The following is a 20,843-nucleotide window of genomic DNA, read 5'->3' as shown; positions in this document are numbered from 1 at the left end:
AAACGGCGTTTCCGTGCGCTGCTTTGGTTCACCAGAAAGTGGCTTTGTTATGCTGGCCACATGACCTGGAAGCTGTCTGCGGACAAACGCCGTCTCCCTCGGCCAGTAAAGCAAGATGAGCGCCGCAACCCCAGAGTCATCTGTGACTGGACCTAACAGTCAGGGGTCCCTTTACCTTTTTATAACTACAGTAAGTGGTGTTGGAGGAGGAGCTTTAAGGTCCCAAGAACATTAAAAAGCAGCTGCAAGCTATGGCCCATTGCAGGTGGGTTACTGAGCCCCAGTATAATATAATATAATATAATATAATATAATATAATATAATATAATATAATATAATATAATATAATATAATATAATAATATAATAATATAAATATAATATAAATATAATATAAATATAATATAAATATAATATAATATAATATAATATAATATAATATAATATAATATAATATAATATAATATCTACCCCACCCATCTGGCTGAGTTTCCCCAGCCACTCTGGGTGGCTTGCAATTGAGTATTGAGTCCCATCAGGGAAAGAAGTGGGGCATCATCATCATCATCAGTATTATTATTAATATAACAACCTGAATATTCTTTATATTCTACAGTTCTTATATTCTGCACAGAACATGAGAATTGGTCTTTCAGCATCAGACCAAAGTCCATCTAACCCAGCAGTCCATCTCCAACAGAATAGTCCAGGTGTCCTTGTTGTTGTTGCTGTTTAGTCGTTTAGTCGTGTCCGCCTCTTCATGACCCCCTGGACCAGAGCACACCAGGCACTCCTGTCTTCCACTGCCTCCCGCAGTTCGGTCAGACTCATGTTCATAGCTTCGAGAACACTATCCAACCATCTCGTCCTCTGTCGTCCACTTCTCCTTGTGCCCTCAATCTTTCCCGACATCAGGGTCTTTTCCAGGGAGTCTTCTCTTCTCATGAGGTGGCCAGAGTATTGGAGCCTCAGCTTCACGATCTGTCCTTCCAGTGAGCACTCAGGGCTGATTTCCAGAAGAATGGATAGGTTTGATCTTCTTGCAGTCCATGGGACTCTCAAGAGTCTCATCCAGCACCATAATTCAAAAGCATCAATTCTTTGGCAATCAGCCTTCTTTATGGCCCAGCTCTCACTTCCATACATCACTACTGGGAAAATCCAGTTGCCCTATGAATCTGGAAAGGAAGGCACAATTGTGATGTCCACCTTGTTTGGTGTTCCACTTAGGTATCACGGCTAGCAGTTCCTGATAGATTGAACCTTCCTGAATTTGTCTAATCCTTGTAAAAGCCTTTTAAATTCGTTTTCTACGCCTGCACATCCATACAGCAAACCTTACTTGCCCGGCACAGGTAACCACCCAAATGGCTATATTCAGTATAGTTAAAAATAAATGTCAAACCACAGTAGGATTAGACCCCGTGCAGTAGAGTTTCCTGAAGATTCAGAGATCCACGGTTTTCAAGGAAAGAACAAGGCTTCAGATCTGCTCCTAGTAAATCCCAGTGTGGCTGCAGACCCTGAAATTATCTAATCTGATTACAACATGTCCCTGACCATCTCAGTGCATTTCCTGGTTAGTAATTTGCCCTCTGTTAGGGCTACAAAGGTTAATGGTCCGGATGATTATGGGCATTAGCATCTGCCAACTATTATGATAAACGGTGTGCTTATTTGTATCCTGTACATTTACATCCATGCATGTTTCTAGATGGCAATGCGTTGTTTGGATTAAGAATAAATGCTCTCTTTCCCTGTCTTTTGCAGTAACTGAAGGCCACAAGACAGGCATTGTTTTGAATACATCTGCACAATGCAGCAGTACCTGAAGCATTACCATTAAAAACTGAGATGTGCAGGAATCAATCTTTCCTATCATATATCAAATTGCATGCAAAATTGTTTAGGTGTGGAGTCACACAGGTTTGTATAGCTCCTTTGCCATTATCTCTCTCTGTTCAAATTATTCTGAAATTGATTTCGATTTCTCTACCATGGGAAGGTGCTTTATTCACCTTTATGCTGTGGGCCTCCTCCTTACTGGGGTGGAGACCTTCGCTCTTTCCGAGCACAATTCAAAGTGTTGGTGTTGACCTTTAAAGCCCTAAATGGCCTCAGCCCAGTATACCTGAAGGAACGTCTCCACCCCCATCGTTCTGCCCAGATGCTGAGGTCCAGCTCTGAGGGCCTTCTGGCGGTTCCCTCATTGCGAGAAGCAAAGCTACAGGGAACCAGGCAGAGGGCCTTCTCGGTAGTGGCACCCGCCCTGTGGAACACCCTCCCACCAGATGTCAAAGAGATAAACAACTACCTGACATTTAGAAGACATCTGAAGGCAGCCCTGTTCAGGGAAGTTTTTAATGTGTGACCATTTAATGTACAGTGGTACCTCAGGTTAAGTACTTAATTCGTTCCGGAGGTCCGTTCTTAACCTGAAACTGTCCTTAACCTGAAGCACCACTTTAGCTAATGGGGCCTCCTGCTGCCGCCGCTGGAGCATGATTTCTGTTCTCTTCCTGAAGCAAAGTTCTTAACCTGAAGCACTATTTCTGGGTTAGCGGAGTCTGTAACCTGAAGCGTATGTAACCTGAAGCGTATGTAACCTGAGGTACCACTGTATTTTTAATCTTTGTTGGAAGCCGCCCAGAGTGGCTGCAGAAATCCAGCCAGATGGGCGGGGTACAAATAATAAATTTATTATTATTATTATTATTATTATTATTATTATTATTATTATTATTATTATTTACTACTACTACTACTACTATTTTCCAAAAGATGACCTCCTCAGCTCACTGCGTGGAACAGCTCTGCCTGGAAGGGAGACTTAACGCAGCAGTCAAACATTCGGAAGATCCTCTCTCCAAGTCTTTCATTCAAGGGCTTCCTAATGAAAAAGAAAGTACTGTACAGTGGTACCTCGGGTTAAGAACTTAATTCGTTCTGGAGGTCTGTTCTTAACCTGAAACTGTTCTTAACCTGAGGTACCAGTTTAGCTAATGGGGCCTCCCACTGCTGCTATGCCGCGGCTGCACGATTTCTGTTCCCATCCTGAAGCAAAGTTCTTAACCCGAGGTACTATTTTTGGGTTAGCGGAGTCTGTAACCTGAAGCGTCTGTAACCCGAGGTACCACTGCACTCACTGGGGCATCAGTGGGTAGGACAATCAGCCAGCCAAGCTCAAGAGTGTCAAAGCTCAGCTCACGACTCTTTGCTCAAGTCAGCCTGAGGGTTAAACCATGCCAGCAGAGCGCCCAGAGATTGAAACACTGATCCACTGGGAATCGACCTGCAGCCTTTCCAAGCATGGAGAGATCTAGAAGTCGCCTCTCCAGGGGGAAGCAAAACCACAGTGTCTCTCCTGTTTGGCAAGAAGCAGCATCCAGCCCTCCCTTAAGTGCACCAAGACATATTATATAATTTTAATTTATCTCTTTCTCGCTCGCTCGCATGCACATGCTACCTGCAACGAGGTCTTTCTGATGTATCTGCATCTTGGCAGCAGAGCTGCAAATCAATCACCTAAAAGCAATGCAAGCAACAGCTGTGAGAATCAGACAGACACTCGAGAGCCATTGTTGGCTTATGCATATATGCCAAGCCACTATATGCAATTGCTTCAAAATAAAACAAAAAGGTAAACCAAAATTCTACACCCAAGGCCATGGCCAAAACAAATCATACGAATTAAGAACATTTGCATATATGTGCGTATGCAGCTTATTTTGTTCTGCTAGCTGCAAGGAGGAGCAATGAACTGAAGAGGAAAGCTACCTCTTTTTCCGGGCTTCTGAGTTTTGTTTTGTTTTGAAAAAGGGATTCCCCATATGGCTGAGGCTCCTAAGTTTCCCTCCAAACTGAGCTAATAATAATAATAATAATAATAATAATAATAATAATAATAATAATAATTTATTTATACCCTGCCCTCCCCAGCCAAGGCCAGGCTCAGAGCGGCTTACAAGCAATAATAAAAACAAGAAGAATGATTACAACTTAAAAACAAAAATAAAATACAACATTAAAATAATGGAACATTAAAATATTAAAATGTAGCCTCATTGCAGGAGGAGAAGGAAAAGAAAAAAGAAAGAGAGGGAGGGAGGGAATCATATTGGCTCCAAGCCAAAGGCCAGGCGGAACAACTCTGTCTTACAGGCCCTGCGGAAAGAGATCAGATCCTGCAGGGCCCTGGTCTCATGAGGCAGAGCGTTCCACCAGGCCGGAGCCAGTGTTGAAAAGGCCCTGGCTCTGGTTGAAGCCAATCTAACTTCCTTAGGGCCTGGGACCACTAGGGTGTTGCCATTTATGGACCTTGAGGCTCTCCATGGGGCATACCGGGAGAGGCGGTCCCGTAGGTACGAGGGTCCTAGGCCGTGAAGGTCAAGACCAGCACCTTAAATCTGACCCTGTACTCCACTGGGAGCCAGTGCAGTTTGAAAAGCACTGGGTGAATATGCTCCCATGGCAGAGACCCCGTGAGGAGCCTCGCTGCAGCATTCTGCACCCGCTGGAGTTTCTGGGACAGCTTCAAGGGCAGCCCTGCGTAGAGCGAATTACAGTAGTCAAGCCTGGAGATGACCGTTGCATGGATCACTGTGGCATGAACAACAACCATGAACACTTTGTGAAGGATGGCAACTGCGCTTTCAAGCTTCCAGGCATTCCCCAGAGGAAGCTTGGAGAGGCATATCTAACTTTACATACAAGTACCCCAGGTCAGAAGAGAACAAAGCAATATGGTATATTTACAATTCCTATAAGAAGGTCCAATTATGTAGAATTTTCATTTCCAGTTTGAAATAATAATATAGTCTTCAAAAGAAGCAAATGAACGACCAGGTAACAGGGCAGCCACAGCAACCTGTGTTTAAAATTTTTCGCTTGTGTCTGTGCAATTTCTTAACGTGGAAAATGTACTTTCAACTGTTGAAAAATTAGCTGTTTTTAGCCTGACCATTAGACAGAGTAGCCTTTATGAGTGACAAACCAGATCTCACAGCAGCACAGCGGTTTGTAAATATATATAATCACTCTTGACCTGTCTCAGTTTTTTGTTTAAACTACAGTAATCCAAAGGAGTCCATGTAGAGGTAATGCATTTTACATTTTGAGCTTCTCTGCCTATTTACCCCACATAACTTGAGGTGAGATCTTGGTTCTAGGACTGTGTGTGTGTGTGTGTGTGTGTGTGTGTTGTCCTAGGCCTAAAAGTGACATTGGACAAATTGGAATTCTTTATTTTTTATTTTACCAGACCAAAGTCTCCTTTTTTAAAACTTTACATTTTTTAAACAAAACCACCCTATGAACAGGACCCAAGAAATTACCTTGTGAAGGAGGTGACAGGTTGGGTAAGCAGAGCAGAAATGGGAAGGGAAGGGGGTTTCCCAGCAGTTTCCCTGTTCTTTCTGCAGGGAATGTCCCTGCTGTTTTCTTTTGTATGGGAAAAAGCTCCCTTTCGGAGATGGCTTCTGTGTTGCTCTCCTTGCTGCTGCATCGCAGCACTGAGTAATATGGACCAGGGCAGAGGGTCTATATCAATCTAGCAAGGCAGAAAAATGAATGAAAATTGAATTCCCTTGGGAGGGGGGGAGGGAGGGAGGGAGAGCTGTGCTCCAGACAGAAAGATAAATCAAAGGATGCTGGGGAGGAAGAAGAGTGATGAACCAGCTCTCCGTCAGAATGGAATAATTAGGGGAACAGGTTGGAAAGGCAAAGGGAGCAGGAAAGTGGAGCGATTGGGAGGACAGCCTATCCGTGTGCCACAGAAGAACAAAACATATTTACCCAGGAGATTCCAGAAACCCTGTTTTTAGCACTTATTAGACCCACAGGAAGCGATTCCCCAAATAAGCAGGTAAGGCGTACCATGGCACACAGGCTGCCCCCGCCCCCTGTTATATTATGGAGGGAAAAGACTGAAAAGAAAGGCATTCTCCATACACGTTGATCACTTTGTTTCTGGGCTGATCCCAGAGAATAAGGGACTCCCAGTCTAGTTTGCATGTGTGTGCAATAAATGCGCATTTATTAAGGCCGTCCCAACATCCTGTCTTGATGTTGCGTTTCTGTTCTCACTCTTAGGCTGAGAAGTAGGAAATGTACTTTGAGGGGAGAATCTAGAACTTCTCTCACTTGTACTGGAGGAGGGTTTTGCCTCCACAGAGGTAAAGAGAAGGATACTAATAGTACGTTGGTCTTTCAACAATGTATGTTAATGGCAGCTACGTAAGAGAACAGGAGTCCATGACGGTACGTCGCTCACTGGCTATTTGCCATGTTAGTGAAAAAGGAAACCTCCATAACCAGAGGCAGTTTACCAGATGCCTAAAAGAAAAGAAAATAATAAAACAGTTGCCCTGTTTTTGTGAGCTGAGGTATTTGGCTGATAGGGTGGCCAGGTGAAAAAGGAAACACAATACGTTACACCTGCTGGAATTTCCTCTTCTGCACAACGGTCTGGAAACTGAATGCTGGCTTAAACAGGCCCTGGGTCTGATTAAGCAAAGCTGTTCTCTAGTTCCTAAAAGGAATCAGAGCTCTTGGCTAAGTAGAAATCATGCAGACGATGACGTATTTGTAAGCAATGTTGTTTTGTATTATTTGTGCTTCTTTCTAAAAACAAATATTAACTGTTCAGGAAGGTAATGGGAATTGAGGAGGTTTTGAGTAGGGGCACATGACCGAGGGCCAGAATGGAATGTACACATGAACTCTAAAAACCTCTGGAATCTTTTGCAAGCATCAGTTACATACAGCGCTGTTTTTATAGAAGAAGAGGTGCTGGAACTCACTGTGAACGCCTCTCTTGTTATAATGGCAAAGGCGCCCACCTGAGGAGCCAGTACTGAGTTTTGGCGAGTTCCAGCTAAAAAAAAAAGCCCTGGTTACATGATGTAAAAGGAATCTCCCCAACCACAATTTGCATGCACTACTTCCTGAAGAATCTAAATTCTGAGCCAGGGACATAATAGACTCTTGTCTATTTTACCTAGAGATCCAGCAGGAATTAAAGTTCAAATGTCTAATTTATTCATCATGGCTCATTCCCCCCCCCCCCCCATATCTGGCCACAGTCTTGTATCATTTATATACACCCATGTTCAAAATAATCGGTAAATTTCAAAAAGAATATATAAACCCTGTTGGGGCCAACTATAAATCCCATAGTTTATTTATTTAAGGGTGCCAATCTTGATTTCCCCCTCTCTTGTAACTAGAAAGTATTTTTTTATTTATTTAAAAAAGGAGTTCAAAAGTGAAGCTGTCACCTTTTTAGAACTTGGGGATGCTAAGGATCTGGGATTACGATTAAAAACTTGTAATCAAAGCATGGGAGCTAACAATGTGTACACACTGAGAAATCAAACCAACACATACCTAGATTCTACTGGGGTTGCGGGAGAATCTCCCAAACCTAACAGAGGGAGCAAGTCCTGAACTGGCTATAGGACAGGAGCTCCTGGTCTTTTAACAGCTTCACAGAAGAGGAAAGGTTGGTAGGCAATGCTTTTTCCACTCCTGCAGTCCTGTGGCAGGAGAAGCAGCAACATCTGACAATATTTTTCACTTTGTGTCATTATCAAAAGCACTGTGTCTCACTTGCCAAATCCACACTGGACATAGAAAGGGCCTTTTCAGTTCTAATGAGAAAGCCCCTTCTGCCTTATCTGGGAGCACAAGGATGGCCCAGTGGAGGAAGGGTCTGGGCAATCTTTGACAGCTGAACTGAAGTCAGGGAGAAGTTTCTCATGCAAGCTACACCCCTTGAAATCTCCTCTGACTTTATGACATCTGCCAAAAGAACACTGATTATCAACACCAGTGGCGTAGCGTGGGTTGTCAGTACCCGGGGCAAGGCAAGTAATTTGCGCCCCCTAACCTGTGGATTTGCGCCCCCTAACCCTAACCCCCAGATGTTGCGCCCGGTGCAGCCGGCCCCCCCTGCACCCCCCACGCTACGCCACTGATCAACACCAAGAGAGAATTTAGAAGAACCTGGTACAAAGGCCTTGTAGCCAGTGGATCATTCCAGCACCTCAGTTGAAGAGATGACCTTTTTTTTTGCTCTTAAGCAGGGGAAACAAATAAACCAAGTAGAGTATACAGCATGCAAGTTGTGCAGTTCTGGTGTAGAGAAACAGAAAATGATAAATCCCAACTGTTAGTAAAAATCAAAACCGCACAACACTGTGCATTCCATGCCCAGTTATCAACAGCCGTACCAAAATCAAGGAACCCCGATCCGCAGCCTTGCCCTTCTTCATTCTGCTCTTGTGAGAATATATTAGGGGATTTTATTTTGCAAAACAGGAAGCAATACAGTAGTTGCACACTCGCAATGCATTCAGGAATTATATATCGCTGACTTAATGCAGCCTCCGTCTTTCTTCGTAAGAGAGGATTATACCAGATGTGCAGTTATAAACTGACGGAAACAGGGGACACAATCCACCAGAAAGTTCAGCAGCACAAGTCCCCTCAAAATGCACAGGAGCTGTGTAAGAGTGCGATTGCGTGATTGTGCTGAACTCAATAGCAACTTCAAATCATTTTAAAGGGGGCTTGTGCACACAGGCACTTCTTGGCAGATTTTGTCCGTAAATATTGACACACAAATAAGAATGGCTGTACTTACCAGAGGCAAAAGCAAGGAGGGTCTCTCATTTCAAGACATGGAGAGGAAGTTAGCCTGACCTGAAAACAATGAAAGCCATTTGTAACCAGCTGCCCCCACTGTCTGGCATCTAATTCCCCTTCATCCCCTGGGCAGGGCCTGCGTCCGACGGGAGAAAGAATGGAAAGTAAAATAAACGCAGAAAGGAGATTCCCAAATGGAAAAGGAAAGAGGAACTGAAAAGAGCAGGAGTGAAAGGCGAAGGGAAGAGGTGAAAGGGAAGAGGCGAAGGGTGCCAGATCTCTGAGCAGAGAAGGTACTGCGATCTCCACAATCTGGAGCCGAGAAAGTGACTCCGTCTGTGGGTCAGGGGAGGAGGGGGTGATGGTGGAAAACAACCTCAGAGAAAATTAAATTGCACTTGAGGGCAAATTCTATTAGGGAATAGCAACTGTCTCTCAACAGCCTGCGTCCATTTAGGTAATTAAGCTGCAGGATAGGGATCGCCATGCCGGAGCAGGACTTCCTGCAGGTCTGCTCTGACCCACCTCCTTTCCTGCTGCAGACGGCAGAACTAGGCTTCATCCAGAGGTTCCTCACACAGGGAGGGCCCAGCTGGCTCTGGTTTAAGGCGGTCTTTGCCCGCAGGTTGCCCTCCTGATCTTGTGTGCTAATGCTGAGAGCTGAAGTCCAAAACATCTGGAGGCACCAGGTAAAAGTTGGCTCGGGGAATCAGGTGCGGCCATGTCAGCATTAAATGGGAAAGGCTTAGAAGCAGAGAATTGTCAGGTTGGAAGGGAACCCAAGGATCATCTAGTCCATAGCTGTCAACTTACAGATTTGAAAATAAGGGACCAGCAGCCAAAATAAGGGATTTCAGACATACGAAATACGAAGTTAAAAGGGACCAGATAATTTTGGAGAGCAGCGCCAATTTTTAGCCTTTTATTTCCAGAGGTTGCTGCTCAAGACACCAGCCGATGAAACACTGCAGTTAAATAACTACAAGCAGCAACCACTTTTCGCACAAAACGAAGTCCAAGCTACAAAGATGCTGCTGCAGTTCTGTATCTTTTCTCTCCTGCTCCATCTGCAGCTCTCAATTCCATCAGGTGGGGCGGGAGGAAGGGGGGGGGGGAATAGCACCCGAAGTAAACCTGCAGATCAGACCATCTATGCTAGTCTACCACTACAAATCTATAGGAGAAGCGCTTGCAGTCCTTCCCTTGTGGCCCTTCCCTAAACAGTTGTCTTTTAAAAGTAAAATAGTTGTTTTTTCTCTTTGACATCTGACGGAAGAGCGTTCCACAGGGCAGGTGCCACCACCAAGAAGGCCCTCAGCCTGGCTCCTTGTAACCTCACTTCTTGCAGTGAGGGAACTGCCAGAAGGCCCTCAGAGCTGGACCTCAGTGTCCAGGCTGAATGATGGGGGTGGAGATGCTCCTTCAGGTATACTGGACCGAGGCCGTTTAGGGCTTTAAATGTCAGCACCAACACTTTGAATTGTGCTCGGAAACGTACTGGGAGCAGCAGCACCTGTAACGTTCCTACCACTCACAAAGTTTTTAAGGACTCAGGAGCCCTCACAGGTTAATAAACAGCCGGTGCTCCAGTGCTAAATGAAGCTTGGCTGCAGCCTGCCCTGGCGACTCCATGGCTTTGCCAACCACTGTGTCCTTTCTTTTAGTTTCCTTCCTATTCCCTAAGCTGAACTGCAGTCCCCCATGAACTACTGAGAAGGGAAAGGGGCTCCTGTCACGTGAGCTATCCTGGTTGATATTTCCTCTGCTGTGTCACTATTCATACCATATTGTTCATACCAAAGTGATGCCATGTCTGGACTGTACCACTTCCTGTCGTCGATGGAGGGTGATCTGGCCCTGTTCTCCTGACCCAGATCAGGTCCCTATGCCAGTTCCTGGCCAAAAATGCTCCCCGCCAGCTGCTATTTGCCCCCAAAGGCGCTATTGACTGCAAATAGAAAAATCCTGCCGACAAATCTTTGGAGAGCTGCATCCTGACAATCTGAGAAAGCGGGGGAATCTGCCGTTTCGTATTTGAAAAGAGCAAAAAGTCTTGCAGCACCTTGAAGATTGCCAAATTCGTTATTGCATAAACTACTGCTTATTGCTGCATCATAAACAGACCACTGTTCCCTCTGCATGTCTCAGTGTTGACCTAGTAGTGGCTTTCAAACTGTCATGGGGGCCTGAGGTTCCTCAGAAGACTCTCAGCAACGCTTCAGTATGAAACAAAAACAATGGGATATTGTGGTACTTCGAAGACTAACACTTTTATTACGGCATGAGGCTTTATGGAATACAGTCCCCTTCAACAGATGCTTTAAGAATTATATTGAGTTACAGAGGTGTGTGTGTGTGTGTGTGTATCTATCTCTATAAGACGCACCCGACCATAAGACGCACCTAGTTTTTAGAGGAGGAAAACAAGAAAAAAATTATTCTGAATCAAATGTTGTTGAAGAGGCTTCGTGCGGCTATCCCTGAAGCCAGAACAGCAAGAGAGATTGCTGCGCAGCAATCCCTCTTGCTGTTCTGGCTTCAGGGATAGCTGTGCAGCCTGCATTCGCTCCATAAGACGCACACACATTTCCCCTTACTTTTTAGGAGGGGAAAAAGTGTGTCTTATAGAGAGAAAAATATGATATATATATTCCCCAGTGTGTGTGTTTGTGTGTGTTTAAGGGACGCAGGGTGGCGCTGTGGTCTAAACCACTGAGCCTAGGGCTTGCCGATCGGAAGGTTGGCGGTTCGAATCCCCGCAACGGGGTGAGCTCCCATTGTTCGGTCCCAGCTCCTGCCCACCTAGCAGTTCGAAAGCACATCAAAGTGCAAGTATATAAATAGATAACGCTCCAGCGGGAAGGTAAATGGCGTTTCTGTGCGCTGCTCTTGTTCGCCAGAAGCAGCTTAGTCATGCTGGCCACATGACCCGGAAAAACTGTCTGCGGACGAACGTCGGCTCCCTTGGCCAATAAAGCGAGATGAGCGCACAACCCCAGAGTCGTCTACGACTGGACCTAATGGTCAGGGGTACCTTTGCCTTTTAAGGTACCATAAGACTTTGTTGTCCTTGCTGAATTCGACTACCCTTATAGATGTTGTCTTAATGAGAAGATCAGTAATTCTGGATGAGCTTTCCGGAAGTAAGTTTGTCTACAGCCTCCTGATCTGCTACAATCCTCCATCACAGGTGAAGACCGAATCCCAAAGAGGAGAGACTGAATCCCAGAAGATTCCTTGGCAGACAGTTCAACAAAGAAAAATATTCCCTGAAGGCGGAATGTTAGAAAACCACTGCTTTACACGCTGAAGAGCACCAGTAGTGGGTGGAATGAAGTCGGAACCGCTGAACTGTGGTTTGTGGTCATCCGAGCCTGATTCAATGCAAGCCTGCAGCATGGATAATAATTGAAATACTAACATGCAAAATAAAGAAGGGGCTGTCAGTGCTTGGGCACTAATATGCTGGGAGCAAAGACCATGACAGAAATAATAATGATAATAAAATGCCCCCAAGTTGCAAAATGGGCACAGAGATGCTGCGCCTGAGAGCTTGCTGTTCTTTAATGTAAGAAGTCTAAAAATGAATGACAGCTCTGAGAGTGCTGGGTGGGAGGGGCCACTTCTTTGAACTCCATCCTCTTTTATTTTAAATATAGTATCGATCCTTCCTGCTGTTCTAAGCAGCAGCAAGCATCCTTCCTGCTTTTACGAGCTCCCCCTGCCCAGCACTGGGTATTTTTTATTCTCACCATTATTAGGATCTCTCAAAACGTTACATGGGAAAATACGCTTCCTGGTGGGTGGGTGGGTGTTAGCTGGCAGGGCACACATTTGACACTTTCTTAAAAAAAATTAAAACATCACATTAAAGCATATTTTTTCAACAGCCAACCCAGCCATATAAAGGTAAAAAAAGGGCACCATCACCTGGAACTGCAAAATCCTAGGCCGATGACAATTTGAGGAGGTGCACAGAAGCATCTTTGCAGATTTTTTTTGGGGGGGGAGGCAAAGGGATACACCCTGCATTCCAGCTGGGTCTGCAGTGATTGCCATGACATAGATGAGCAGCTCACCTAAAAAGGTAAAGAGACCCCTGACAATTAAGTCCAGTTGCGGACGACTCTGAGGTTGCGGCGCTCATCTCGCTTTACAGGCCAAGGGAGCCGGCATTTGTCCGCAGACAGTTTTTCCGGGGCATGTGGCCAGCATGACTAAGCTGCTTCTGGCGAAACCAGAGCAGTGCACGGAAACACCGTTTACCTTCCCGCCAGAGTGGTACCTATTTATCTACTTGCACTTTGACGTGCTTTCGAACTGCTAGGTTGGCAGGAGCAGGGACTGAACAATGGGAGCTCACCCCGTTGCGGGGATTCGAACCGCTGACCTTCTGATCGGCAATCCCTAGGCTCTGTGGTTTAGACCACAGCGCCACCCTAGAGGACTGGAAATAAAGACACAACAGTTGTTTGAGATGGAAATAAATGGGAAAACTACTTCCTGGTCAGCTCTTGAGCTTGAAACGTGGCACTGTTAATACTGCCTGGCACAGGAAAAGCCCGCAGCTGGAGGGAGGGGAGGAACAGCCCTTACCGATAGAGCTATGGACCATCTGCACCAAAGAGAACAGGTATGCCTGTGGCTGGATCTGAAAGCACTCTTGGACCAGCCCTTACCACGCAGACCAGGTGTTCCAGAGGATTGGGAATGAACGTACCAAACAGGATTACAGAAAGGCCACTTACGGGACACTCTTTCTCCTGCCTTTCCCAGCAGCTGCATCTCCCGCACTCTGTTAAATCTCTATACTCTGCCTGATGGTAAAATACTAATCCAAGCCACCTTGCCGGATGATTCAACTTAGCTGCTTTGCCCTGCTGCTGCTGCTGCTCACCGCTTGGCTCATCCCCCTTTTCGCTAAGTAGGGCCACCCCTCTCTTAATCTGGATCGGGATAGCTTGGCCGCAATGGTCCACACAGTGGGAACTGCACGGTTGGATAACTGCAATGCATCTTATGTGGCGCTGCCCTTAGGGTTGATCCAGAGGCTGCAGCTGGTGCAGAACGTGGCAACTAGGTTGCTTGGGGTGGGATGGGGGTGGGGGGAGAGAATTACCACCAGCATTTAACACCTTGCTTGCAGCATTTGCACTGGCTGCCAGTTTGCTACTGGACCTAGTTCAAGGTGCTAGTACTAAGAAACTACTCTACTCTCTCAAGACCAATCTACGCAGTATAAGCACAGATAATTGGAAAACATTGGCCTGCGAGCACTCCAGTTGGAGAATAGCCTCTACCAAAGGTGTCATGGACTGTGCTAAGAGGAAGGCACGCTTGGCAAATCCACACCGTGATCAACTCCCGCCTGGAAACCTATGTCCCCACTGTGGAAGGACGTGTGGATCCAGAAGTGGCCTCCACAGTCATTTACGGACTCACTTTTAAGACCGTGTTCATGGAAGACAATCTTACTTGGCTACAAGGGATAGCCAAAGAAGATAAGTCCTGATACAGCTCAGGACTAGGTTACTTGAGAGACACCTCATCACAAATACACCCAGTAATTCACTGTGGACTGAAAGGACAGTGTGTTGAGTTGTGGGTTGACATATCAGATGACACAGCGATTCTTCAAAGAGCTCTTGTTTATTCACAGGCCAGAACAGAACTGAACTGAAGGCTTCAGCCAGCCTGCTATATAGAGCTCCACTACAACGCAACTGTAACAACTTGCTGTAACTATCCAATCACTGAACGTCACTTTCAATTCCTTATTTGCATATGTGGACCTGAGTGAAAACTATATACAGTATCCCCCTGCTGGCCCAGGGTGAGAACTTCAGTACATAACACAGTGTCTCCTTCAAGTTCCAAAGATCTTGGACAGGTGCTCCACAGGAACTCAGAGCAGGGCTTTTGGTGTGGCTGCCCCTGTTGGGTGGAATAGAATTCCTGTCGAAAAACAACAGGAGTCCACTATCTGTACTTTCCGGAAACAACTGAAGATATTTTTGTTTTCCGACAGGCTTTCCCAGCTGGATAAATGTTTTTTCCCCCACAAACGTCCAGTTGTAAGAGTTTTAAGTCATGTTTTAAATGTACTGGTTCTGCATTTTTAATTGTTCTTAGTTATCCTACATGTAAATCGTCTTGTGATTGCGCTTTACTTTTTTCCAATAATTTTTTTTAAAGTTTGAAAGGAAAGGATAATATCAAATATTATCAAAGATAAAAGTAACTAATATAAATAAAAACACAAACCAAAAGGAAGAAAAAGAAAAAAGAAAAGCAGAGAAGAAAGGAAAAACAAACAAACCTCAGAACTTTTGATTCTTCATTTGTGAGTTATATATACAAAATTATTCAAAACATCCACTCCAAAATAACAACCAACAATTCCACTTTCTATAAAACCAGTATTTTCTTCAATTCTCAAACCCAGATATTCTAAGTTTATTTTCTTTTTTAAGCAAAAAGTCTATAAGGCGTTTCCAATCTTTAGTAAATACTGTATTACCAATAATTTTTCTCTGACTGAAGACCTCAACTTTGCCATCTCAGCTTTATCCAATAATTTTTGCTTCATTTAAAATTATTGTGAAAATTATTCAGATGGTGGTTTAGTTAGAAGACGTTAATATGCTAATTGTAAATTACAGTAAGAGCAACTTCAGCGCACTCAAGGCAGCTGTGCACATAACCGATGCAGATGTCACACATGTGCGCACATACTTTCTTGGAAATCAACTGGGGCAATTCTGAACCAAGTGCAGCACTGTTTATTCAACTGTTTATATAGCTAAATATCCACACACATGTGGGAACAAACTTTGCAAGTTTACTGCCTCGGCTAGTATACCTTAAGGAGCGTCTCCACCCCCATTGTTCAGCCCGGACACTGAGACCCAGCGCTGAGGGCCTTCTGGTGGTTGATTTTCTACGAATTTATAGCAGAAGCGTAGCGTATGTAGTGTGTGAGTGTGAGTGTGTGTGAAGTTTGTACAAACTGAATGATGGGGGGGGGCGGGTTTCCTGCTACACCATACAAGCAACTTTGCAAGTAAGAGGACGTAGTCCCTGAGGCTTGTCATAAACGCACCATAAATAAGAAAGATGTCTGACAACGGTCAGAATTATTGCAAAAAGGCTTTAGCCAAAGGAAGTAATGAGCAACTGTTTTTAGTGCAGATATTTGGAGACCTTTGTAAAATAATTACAAAATATTCCTGCACACCTTTCCCCCCCCCTCAATTATTGTTTAAGGCATGTTTCATTCTTATATCCCAAAAGGATTATCTACCCGCAATGGGTAATAAATCTGGGTGCATCACGTGAGCAGATGGAGACAAGCCTAGAGCAGAGATTCACAAAGAGGTGCAATGACAGCCCCTTTGGAGGGTGAGTAATTCTGCTGCAACTCTGCATTGAGTGTGATTGAATGATCTGATCATTCCCAATGGCTGATGCAGAGACTCAGCACAATTTCCCCCTTGTGCAGAATCTGATTGGAAAGAGTCAAGGCCAGACTAATAAATCTTACAGAGACACAGTGGGCAATCTCCTCTGTGGGTGGGGAATTGGGCTGACAGAAGCCTTTAATTATTTCATTCATGGACATCTTACAGCATGCATCCTACAGCACACTAATGTTACCCTGCATCATGTGATCATTCCTGAATGTATTGCATATTACATTTATATCTTGCCATTCCTCCAAGGAACTCCAAACAGTGTTCGTACCCCTCTCCTCCTTTCCATTTTAGCCTCGTAACAACCCTATATTGCTTCCATCGAGATACAGCAACTGGCCTAAAGTCAGCTTGTGAGCTTCATGGCTGAGTTCTCTCCAGTAGTGGCCCAGTATGCCACACCGGCCCATAATCTCTTCGCTGCTCTCTTTCCTCTGAGGCTCTGCCCATCTTAACAGTGCTGCTTCATTCTTTCTGCTCAGTTCTGCACTTTTTCACTTTGGAAAACATGCCGTTTTTCCTCACCCTTGAAGAGCCCAACGTCACACTGGTTCATTCAAAAAAGAAAGAAAAGAAATTGAAAACCAGCTGCTACTTTTTTCTAGAAATGGAATAGTAAAGTACAGTGGTACCTCGGGTTACAGATGCTTCAGGTTACATACGCTTCAGGTTACAGACTCCGCTATCCCAGAAATAGTACCTCGGATTAAGAACTCTGCTTGAGGATGGGAACAGAAATCGTGCTCCGGCGGCGCGGCCGCAGCAGGAGGCCCCATTAGCTAAATTGGTGCTTCAGGTTAAGAACAGTGTCAGGTTAAGAACGCACCTCTGGAACGAATTAAGTACTTAACCCGAGGTACCACTGTACTCATTTGCATCATTGTAGGTTCACAAAATGTGGGTTTTTCTTCAACCCCCTCCTCTCTCTCTCTCTCTCTCTCTCTCTCTCTCTTTATCACACACACACACACACACACACACACACACACACACACACACACACCTCTGCTGCTGCCTTCACAAATAACTTTCTGAGGCCACAGTCCATGCCTGTCCCTGAAAAGTCTTACTGCCCTTTCGATGGTGTTCTTAATTGTCTTTTATTTTTCTCTCCTTGTCACATTCACAGCACAGGCCCATACACAGTACAGTACCCCATTACCCCTGTCTTGATCTCCTTACCCTAACATCCAGGTCCTCCTGAAAATCTGACTCTCTCTCTCTCTCTCTCTCTCTCTCTCTCTCTCTCTCTCTCTCTCACACACACACACACACACACACACACCCTTTTGTGGGTCAAATGCAACACATTCCCCCTGACTGAGTCCTGTGTTCTCCTCACAGCTGTCCTGCCATTTAACCCCCATCAATCTTTGTCCAGCTCTGCTACCCTACCCAACCGACTGCTGCTCTTACTTTGGCCTGTCCCTCTTGGACCCTTTCACAATCGCCTGCCCTGCTCTATATTTGCATCCTGCCCCCTTGCCCTGCCCCGCCCCACCCCCACACTGAACGGCTCTCACTTGCAGAAAGCCAGAGGAGCATCTGCCCCTTTTGACCAAATATTAAAATGGATGCGCAAAGCAGAGAGGAAGGACCAGAAGGAAATGATGAGAGTGACTGAGTTGGCAATACGCAGATGTCTCCTGTACCTTTAACAATTATTTAGAAGAGAGCGTTTTGGCAGGTACAGCTTGTCACGCAGGGATGAGAACAGCCATAGTTGCAGGAATGGCCTCTTTTGCCAAACTACTGAAAGTACAGGGTCCCTGCTCTCTTTTGCATCCTATTTCTGGTTTTTGAGGATTGAGGGAAGGAGGGGGGGGGGGAGAGAGAGAACACACAGCACAGAGAATCCTGGGACTCTCACGTTTTGTTGATGGTGATCACCCTGTTGGACAAAACATGCCATGTGTTTTCAGGTAGTAAGCAGAATTGTTGATTGGCAGGGTGTTGGCGGCTGACCTGACCTGCTCATGTGCCTTCAACAGCATCTTGAAGGCAAAAAGCAGCAGATGACGATTGTCTTGGCAAGGAGATAAAAACCACTGTCTGTTAAATGAGAGAGTGACCTATTCAAATGTTGGCAACCCTGTTGACGGAAGTAGTAGATGAGGATCTTGTCCCTTTCATAGCTGGGTAGGAAATTTGGCAACTGCTGCTTGCCATGTCACACAGCTTAGGGAGAGAGAGGTTGGAAAAAACAAAACCTACACCTGCCGATATTAGCTCTTCTGTACAACCATGAATTATCATTAGGGGGGTGCTATTGGTCCAAGTCAGTAAGTGTTATGTACTGAGTTGAATAGAATCCAAAACGCAGCAGTCTGATTGGTCCTAGAACAATAGGATCCAGAATGCAGCAGTCTGATTGGTCCTAGAACAATAGGATCCAGAATGCAGCAGTCTGATTGGTCCTCGAACAATAGGATCCAGAATGCAGCAGTCTGATTGGTCCTAGAACAATAGGACCCAGAATGCAGCAGTCTGATTGGTCCTCGAACAATAGGATCCAGAATGCAGCAGTCTGATTGGTCCTAGAACAATAGGACCCAGAATGCAGCAGTCTGATTGGTCCTAGAACAATAGGATTCAGAATGCAGCAGTCTGATTGGTCCTAGAACAATAGGATCCAGAATGCAGCCATCTGATTGGTCCTAGAACAATAGGATCCAGAATGCAGCCGTCTGATTGGTCCTAGAACAATAGGATCCAGAATGCAGCAGTCTGATGGGTCCTAGAACAATAGGATCCTGAATGCAGCAGTCTGATTGGTCCACAGGAGCCACCCAATACAACTCCAGGTGGAAGTGAATCCACAACCTGATTGGCCTACAGGAGAATCCCAGAATTAGCGAATCACATTGGGCCCATTGTGTAAATAATGTATATAAAGCAGACATTTCGGGGGAACTTCCATTCCTCCTCACCACCATGAGCTGAATAAAGAGCATGAAATCCACGCTCGACTCCGAGTATATTTCAGTAAGATAACCCAACTCCTCACCCCCTTTACCCCAGACTCTTAAGCCTTTGCCAAGAGTTTGGCACACAAACATTTCTTCGGGACACGGTTAAAAGCATGGAAACATGTAACGTGCTAAATTCTTGTATGTTGGGTGGTTGGAGGCACATAGGGGAGCTGGTTAAAAAAAAAAGTTTCATAACGGTGACATGATTGTCAAAGTATTGTTTCTAAATTTTTGTGCTGGTGTATAGGGTGGCTTACGGGGGGGGGGGGAGAGGAGTGGGCAAGAGAGACATAATGAATGGGCAACTACCCTTTTTGCGCCACCCCCACGTGACTACTTTTTTTGGAGGTGCTGTGTGTGTGTGTGTGATGTGAAAAAAATGGGGCTGGGGATTGTGTATGTGTGTGGATATAATTAAGAGCTACAAAATGGTACATAGAGTCATTTGCTCCCTGGGGCCCTTTCCACCAGTCTCTCCCCTAGAGATAGAGAGGTTTATGGTACACAATTAGCACAGTATAACCTGACCCAAGGGACGCGGGTGGCGCTGTGGGTTAAACCACAGAGCCTAGGACTTGCCGATCTGAAGGTTGGCGGTTCGAATCCCCACGACGGGGTGAGCTCCCGTTGCTCGGACCCTGCTCCTGCCAACCTAGCAGTTCGAAAGGATGTCAAAGTGCAAGTAGATAAATAGGGACCGCTCCGGCGGGAAGGTAAACGGCGTTTCCGTGTGCTGCTCTGGTTCGCCAGAAGCAGCTTAGTCATGCTGGCCACATGACCCGGAAGCTGTCTGCGGACAAACGCCGCCTCCCTCAGCCACTAAAGTGAGATGAACGCCGCAACCCCAGAGTCGGTCACGACTGGACCTAATGGTCAGGGGTCCCTATACCTTTACCTTTAACCTGACCCAAGTCCTCAGGATGAGACATGCTATGTAAAAAAATAAATAAAAATGAATTGTTGAAATGCTTCTCAGAGTAAGTTTTGACTTGCATTTACTTCCAGGAAGTTTAAATGTGTACTTTCTGTTCTAACTTGCAGTGAGCAATTTCCCCTCCTCTTTCTTGCATTTTGAAAAACTATTTTAATTATGTCAACATATGTTCCCCATGACCTTCCTTCCTCTAGGAAAGCATATTCCCTTCAGTTCTTTTCTCTGTGCTACATCTTTTTAAACCCCCTTCTTCTTGCAGCTCACACCTGAGCCTTTTTTCCAGTGTCTCTGCATCCCCCTCGAAGTATGTGGTGCCCAGAACCAGACGTCGTAACTTCAGAATGAGGGTTTTCCAATTACTGTTCTGTTACAACTAGGCTGCGCTTCTAATCACACGTATCGGGGAGTAAGCCCCGTTTAATTAAATTGCCTTACTTCTGAGTAGATATGTATAGATCTGTGCTGTGTTAGGAATGATGATAGGAGGTTGCTCCTTATTTGGGGGGTGGGGCACATCCTGTGAAGATCTGGGCACTTGTCAACTAGGAAATGAGCAAATAACAAAAGACAACCTTCTTTTTTTATTATTTTCCCCATCTCCCTACCCCCAGGCCATCAGACACCTGCCAAACGACAGTTTGCATTCAGTAATAACCCAGCTTGGCTCTCAGCCAGCAACCTAAAAGATCCAAGGACTAGATCTCATTACCAAACCTCTCTGATCTATCCAGTCTATCCCCCTTTAACTCTGCCCCCCTCTCCAAATATTGAGCTGCTTCCCCCACCTTTTCTTGTCACCAAAGGCGGAAGACTGCAGAT

The 20,843-nt window shown here is 45.3% G+C and overlaps 1 protein-coding gene across 1 annotated transcript in view; it reads right to left on the bottom strand.

Moving 5' to 3' along the window:
• The window catches only part of LHX4 (LIM homeobox 4), a 91,466-nt gene extending 82,585 nt beyond the window's left edge, over positions 1-8,881 (bottom strand). Inside the window, exon 1 of the mRNA XM_077928268.1 lies at positions 8,645-8,881. The gene's annotated coding sequence lies outside the window, so the exon portion shown is untranslated. The remainder of the gene's footprint in view (positions 1-8,644) is intronic.
• Positions 8,882-20,843: the final 11,962 nt, after the last annotated feature.

Source organism: Podarcis muralis, chromosome 5 (genome assembly GCF_964188315.1).
Source record: "Podarcis muralis chromosome 5, rPodMur119.hap1.1, whole genome shotgun sequence".
In the NCBI taxonomy this organism is placed as follows: Eukaryota; Metazoa; Chordata; class Lepidosauria; order Squamata; family Lacertidae; genus Podarcis; species Podarcis muralis.
Note: the sequence above shows the minus strand (reverse complement) of the source record. Positions and strands in the feature narration are given on the sequence as shown.